Genomic DNA, 7,059 nt, shown 5'->3' on the forward strand with positions numbered 1-7,059 from the left:
GCAGCCAGCATAAAAACGTTCCTATTGGACAAGAGGCAACGTGACTCACGCTGTGCCCCCAGTGCAGGAAGTGACTACACACACACACACACACTTTGTTCAGGCTGCGCTCAAATATTTTTTCCCACCCCTAGAGATGATAGAAAATGTAGCCTTTTACAATTAGCTGATGTTCCGGTATACAATGTTAACGTATAAACTCCGCTCAATAAACAGCCATAACCACCATTGGAAACGTAGCTAACTAAACCAGATACAAATGTATGCATAACTGCACAATATTTACTTTAGGTGTTAGATCACTCATGCTTTGCGAATTTGCAAATTAATTCGGTCCTTATCAAAATCATTAATACAAATAACAGAGAACGTGAAACTACACATTTCTGCACTACTACTCGTCTTGATGTTAAAAACAATCTTAGCACATTTCAATAAAGGAAAATATTCATACTTACAAATAACAGTGTTATGTTATACCACACACAATGGGCAAACAATTCAATTTCTGTATATAGCAGGGCTGCATTTCCTATGTAGGCCTACTAACATTCCACACATTTTTTCTCTCAAATTCTGCCTATCCATTTCTCCACACCTACAGTATACATTTGATAGCTATACAAACATTTCTGCACATATCCTTGGACAGGTGGTCTATTCAGCTCTCATGATACAGGGCAACAGACAGTGCAGCAAGTTAAGCACGTAAATTATTTTACAAATAAGCATAGGAATTAAGTTAATGACACACAAGCAATGGTGTAGTGTTAGCCTTTCACTGCATTACTGAGGAGGTGAATGATTTTTCTCAATAATAATTACCTAATTGCCATTAGTAGTAGGCCTATCAACTTCGCTCAATAAACAGACAAACATAGTTGGAAACATTGCACAATGTATACTTGAACAAACATATAAAAACGCAACAATTCGAAAGTTAGTTTACAGTAAAAGTCAGAAGATTAAATGTATTTGGATTAGGTGTATGTAAACTCATTGTTCACAATTCCTGAAATGTAATCCTAGTAAAAATACCCTGTCTTAGGTCAGATGGGATCATTAATTTATTATAAGAATGTGAAATGTCAGAATAGTAGAGTGATTCATTTCAGCTTTTATTTCTTTCATCACATTCCCAGTGGGTCAGAAGTTTTACATACTCAATTAGTATATGGAAGCATTGCCTTTAAATTGTTTAACTTGGGTCAAACGTGTTGGGTAGCCTTCCACAAGAAGTTGGCTGAATTTTGGCCCATTCCTCCTGACAGAGCTGGTGTAACTGAGTCAGGTTTGTAGGCCTCCTTGCTCACACACGCTTTTTAAGTTCTGCCCACAAATTTTCTATAGGATTGAGGTCAGGGATTTGTAATGGCCACTCCCAATACCTTGACTTTGTTGTCCTTAAGCCATTTTGCCACAACTTTGGAAGTATGCTTGGGGTCATTGTCCATTTGGAAGACCCATCTGCGACCAAGCTTTAAGTTCCTGAGATGTTGCTTCAATATATCCACATACTTTTCCTCCCTCATGATGCCATCTATTTTGTGAAATACACCAGTCACTCCTACAGCAGAGCACCCCCACAACCTGATGCTGCCACCCCCGTGCTTCACAGTTGGGATGGTGTTCTTCAGCTTGCAAGCCTCCCCCTTCTTCCTCCAAACATAACAATGGTCATTATGTCCAAACAGTTGTATTTTTGTTTCATCAGACCAGAGGACATTTCTCCAAAAAAATAAGGATTTTCGTCCCCATGTGCAGTTGCAAATCGTAGTCTGGCTTTTTATAGCGGTTTTGGAGCAGTGGCTTCTTCCTTGCTGAGCGCATTTCAGGTTGTCGATATAGGACTCGTTATACTGTGGATAGAGATACTTTTGTACCTGTTTACACCATCATATTCACAAGATCCTTTGCTGTTGTCCTGGGATTGATTTACGCTTTTCGCATCAAAGCATGTTAATCTCTAGGAGACAGAACGTGTCCTTCCTGAGCGGTATGACGGCTGCATGGTCCCATGGTGTTTATACTTCCGTACTATTGTTTGTACAGGTGAACGTGGTACCTTCAGGCATTTGAAAATTGTTCCCAAGGATGAACCAGACATCTGGAGGTCTACATTTTTTTTTCTGAGGTCTTGGCTGATTTCTTTTGATTTTCCCATGATGTCAAGCAAAGAGGCACTGAGTTTGAAGGTAGGCCTTGAAATACATCCACAGGTACTCCTCCAATTGACTCAAATGATGTCAATTAGCCTAATCAGCAGCTTCTAAAGCCATGACATTTTCTGGAATTTTCCAAGCTGTTTAAAAGGTACAGTCAATTTAGTGGATGTAAACTTCTGACCCACTGAAATTGCGATACAGTGAATGATAAGTGAAATAATCTGAAAACAATTGTTGGAAAAATGACTTGTGTCATGCAAAGTAGATTTGCCAAAACTATAGTTTGTTTAAAAGAAAATTGTGGAGTGGTTTAAAAATGAGTTTTAATGACTCCAACATACGTTTATGTAAACTTCCGACTTCAACTGTATATATCAATTGAAATAAATTCACAAGGCCCTAATTGTTTTATTTCACATGACTGGGAATACAGACATGCATCCATCCGTTGGTCACAGATATCTTTTTTTTTTTTTTTAAATGGGCTTAACAACGGGCCTCAGGATCTCATCACGTATTTTTGTGCATTAAAATTGTCTTCGATAAAATGCAAATTGAGTTTGTTGTTTGTAGTTTATGCCTGCCAATACCATAACCCCACCGCCACCATGGTGCACTCTGTTCACATCGGAAAACCACTCCCCCACATGACGCCATGAATGTGGTCTACGGTTGTGAGGCCGGTTGGACATGACGTTAAATTCTCTGGCAACAGCTCTGGTTGACAATCCTGCAGTCAGCATGCCAATTGCACGCTCCCTAAAAACTTGAGACATCTGTGGCATTGTGTTGTGTGACAATACTGCATACTTTAAAGTGACCTTTTCTTGTCCCCAGCACAAGGTGCACCTCTGTAATGATCATGCTGGGATTTTTTTTTTTCATATCATGAAACATGGGACCAACACTGTTACATTTATTTCATTGTAGATTTGATTGAGACTTCTAATAGGGAACGACACAAATTAGGAAAATAATTTACTGAACAAAAATATTAGTAAAAGAAAAACCCCATTTGAAATCCAGTGTCAGCTGGAAGTGATGGAACCGTGGCTTATTCTGCAGAAGGCTGTCCTAGTGTCCCATGTCAGATTCAATCAGGATTTAGGATTGTGTGGCCCTCTATTATATCAACAAATACCAGCTATATGGCAAATTTGATATACACTACATGACCAAAAGTATGTGGACACCTGTTCACCAAACTCCAAAATCATGGGCATTAATAAAAATGTATGCACTCACTACTATAAGTCGCTCTGCATAAGAGTGTCTTCTAAATGACTAAAATGTAAATGTGAAATTTTAACATGGAGATGGTCCCCCCTTTGTTGCTATATCAGCCTCCACTCTTCTGAGAAGGCTTTCCACTGTCCACACTTTCCAAACTGGGCCTTGTCTCAGGATAGTAAATTGGTGGTTGAAAATATCCCTCTAGTGGTGTGGGGGCTGTGCTTTAGCAAAGTGGGTGGGGTTATATCCTGCCTGTTTGGCCCTGTCTGGGGGTAGCCGACGGACGGGGCCAGTGTCTCCTGATCCCTCCTGTCTCAGCCTCCAGTATTTATGCTGCAAAAGTTTGTGTCAGGGCGCTAGGATCAGTCTGTTATATCTGGAGTATTTCTCCTGTCTTATCCGGTGTCCTGTGTGAATTTAAGTATGCTCTCTCGGAGAACCTGAGCCCTAGGACCATGCCTCAGGACTACCTGGAACGATGACTCCTTGCTGTTCCCTGTCCACCTGGTCGTGCTGCTGCTCCAGTTTCAACTGTTCTGCCTGCGGGTATGGAACCCTGACCTGTTCACCGGATGTGCTACCTTGTCCCAGACCTGCCGTTTTCAACTCGCGAGACAGCAGATCCTCTGAATGATCGGCTATGAAAAGCCAGCTGACATTTACTCCTGAGGTGCTGACCTGTTGCACCCTCGACAACCACTGTGAATATTATTATTTGACCCTGCTGGTCATCTATGAACATTTGAACATCTTAGCCATGTTCTGTTATAATCTCCACCCGCCACAGCCAGAGGACTGGCCACCCTTCCTCTCTAGGTTTCTTCCTCGGTTCCGGCCTTTCTAGGGAGTTTTTCCTAGCCACCGTGCTTCTACACCCACATTGCTTGCGGTTTGGGGTTTTAGGCTGGGTTTCTGTACAGCACTGAGGCCAGGCACTGATGTTGGGTGATTAGGCCTGGATCACAGTCAGTGTTCCAATTCCTCCAAAAAGTGTTAAAATGGGGTTGAGGTCAGGGATATGTATGTGCAGATCAGTCAAGTTCTTTGACACCAATCAACAAACCATTTCTGCATGGACATCGCTTTGTGCATGGAGGCATTGTCAAGCTGAAACAGGAAAGGGCCTTCCCCAAACTGTTGCCACAAATTTGGAAGCACAGACACTTAGCATTGCACATGATAATCTTTTGTCCTAACGTTGCTTCCTGAGGCAGTTTGGAACTCGGTAGTGAGTATTGCAGCTGAGGATATTTACACGCTACGTGCTTCAGCACTCAGTGGTCCCGTTCTGTGAGCTTGTGTGGCCTACAACTTTGTGGCTGAGCCGTTGCTACTCCTAGACGTTTCCACTTCACAATGACAGCTCTTACAGTTGACTGGTGAAGCTCTAGCAGGGCAGAAATTTGACAAACAGTTGTTGGAAAGGTGGAATCCTATGACGGTGCAATGTTGAAAGTCACTGAGCTCTTCACTAAGGCCATTCTGCCAATAATTGTCTATGGAGATTGCATGGTTGTGTGCTCGATTTTATACACCCGTCAGCAACGGGTGTGGGTGAAATAGCTGAATCCACTAATTTGAAGGGGTGTGCACATATTCTTGTATATATAGTGTAGCTTACTGCTTTAGGTAACAATCCGGTTGACTGCTTAATTTCAAGAGTGTGTATTCCTGCTTTTCCCATCTTAAGTCAAACCACAATAAAGCAAGTCCAACAAACCTAGATATTAGCATCATTATGCTCAAATACTTCATTTATTACACACCATGTGTCACCTCACACAATTCATAAAAATAACTCGTACTTACCTTTGCATGCAAATCCAATAGTGAACCATTGCCTTACACCCAGCAGCTTGGTATGCAAAAAGTAGGTGTAATGCATAATATTCAAAAAGTTCAATCCAGAAGCACACTCAGTGACTTCTGTTGTGACTTTGAAAGGAAGCAAACCAAAATAGGTACGTATGAATACTGAATGACAGGTAAGTCCCAACTTGCTTTGCATCGTCTCTCTCTAACAGACACAAAGGCATCTTTCAGGCCAATTTCGTTCACACCATGCCCTAGGTTGTCATGTCTGTCCCCAACAACCCACCACGTCACCCCAGTGCTGAAAACTAGGCCCTTCTCAAGCCGTGGACTCGTTAGAACCCCCAGCATTTCACTCTTCTTTCAAACGTGACGAAGTAAACAACTTATTTAATGACCACCCTATATGATTACTCTGCCTGATTTATAGAGACTGAAAATAAAACAAGGCTGTATAGATAATGACATTTAAACATATATAATTCATGTTCAGAGAACTTATATGAACTCAGTCAAAAACTTTCCATTAAACCGCATTATAAAAACAAGACAAATGTAGGTTGAGCGGTAGGCTAGCTTGTAACACAAGAAACAAAGACTCTCTTAGCCTTACAGTAGGCATGTTTGCCACTAGCATCTATAGTGGAATTGAAAGTGAGCCTTGTGACAGTACACAATTTATTCCACTCTCAACACAAACACAGAGACAATTTATGAACAGAATTATATTCAGTGCTCCACCATGACAATTTTACTGCTGTAATGTAACATGTTTGGGACCATATCAACAGTGGCCTACTGAACAAAATACTTTAAAATAAAAAACATTTGAGTGAAGTGATTCCAAGAGATACTTTGAGATTTTGACAATGAAGCCCTTTATCTACCTCCCCAGATTAACAAACTCATTGATGGATATCATTTTTGTCTCTCTACATCCAGTATGAAGGCGGTTAAAGGTAGTTTGTCGAGCAAATGCTAACTAGCATTAGCACAATGACTGGAAGTCTATGGTAACTACTGGCATGCTAGCAGTTACCATTGACTTCATCATTGCGGCAACATTAGTTAGTTGCTAACTAGCGTTAGCACAATTGCTAACTTCAAACTGCACGCAGAGACAAAAATAGTATCCACGGCTTCATCAGAACTAGACAGGGTTTAATGGCCAAGATCCCGAAGTATCCCTGTAAAGGCAAGGGTGTCGAACTAAATTCCTGTAGAGCCATGTTTCTGATGTTTGTTTTTTTATTCTTGTACAATTAAGACCTACACAACCAGGTGAGGGGAGTACTTAACTAGTTCTTAACTAATCAATGACCTTAATTGATCAATCAAGTACAAGGGAGGAGTGAAGACAAGCAGAACTTGGCCCTCGAGGACTGGATTTTGACATGTGTTTTAAAGTAACTGTCCAGTGTTTCCAGATTTCTATGAAATTTGACCTATAATTAAATTACAATACGAGCCAAATAGTTCTGTCCAAAAAAAAAGTACTTGTAGGCCCAGTGCAGTCAAAATGTAGATTTTAATACTGTGGAAAAGAGAATGCCCTTTTAGTGTAAGAGCTGTTTGAAAATACCTCTTGAAATATCATGCTTTTTTTGGTGGGATGGAGTTTTAGCCTGCCTGGTGACATTTCCAGGTGGTAAATTAGTTAACAGACCAATAAGGGAGTTCGAAAACTCTCTGCCAATAAGAGATTGTTTTCAGTTTTCCCCTCCACACTCCTAGCAAAATTCTTGCTTGAGAAATTGCGCTTGCTAAGAAGATCTTTTTTGACCATTTTAATTGAAAACAGTCACAGTAATTGTTACTCAGAAATGATTTGACACAGAGCTAAAAACAG

The sequence above is a fragment of the Oncorhynchus keta genome, chromosome 37 (genome assembly GCF_023373465.1).
Source record: "Oncorhynchus keta strain PuntledgeMale-10-30-2019 chromosome 37, Oket_V2, whole genome shotgun sequence".
Taxonomy (NCBI): Eukaryota; Metazoa; Chordata; class Actinopteri; order Salmoniformes; family Salmonidae; genus Oncorhynchus; species Oncorhynchus keta.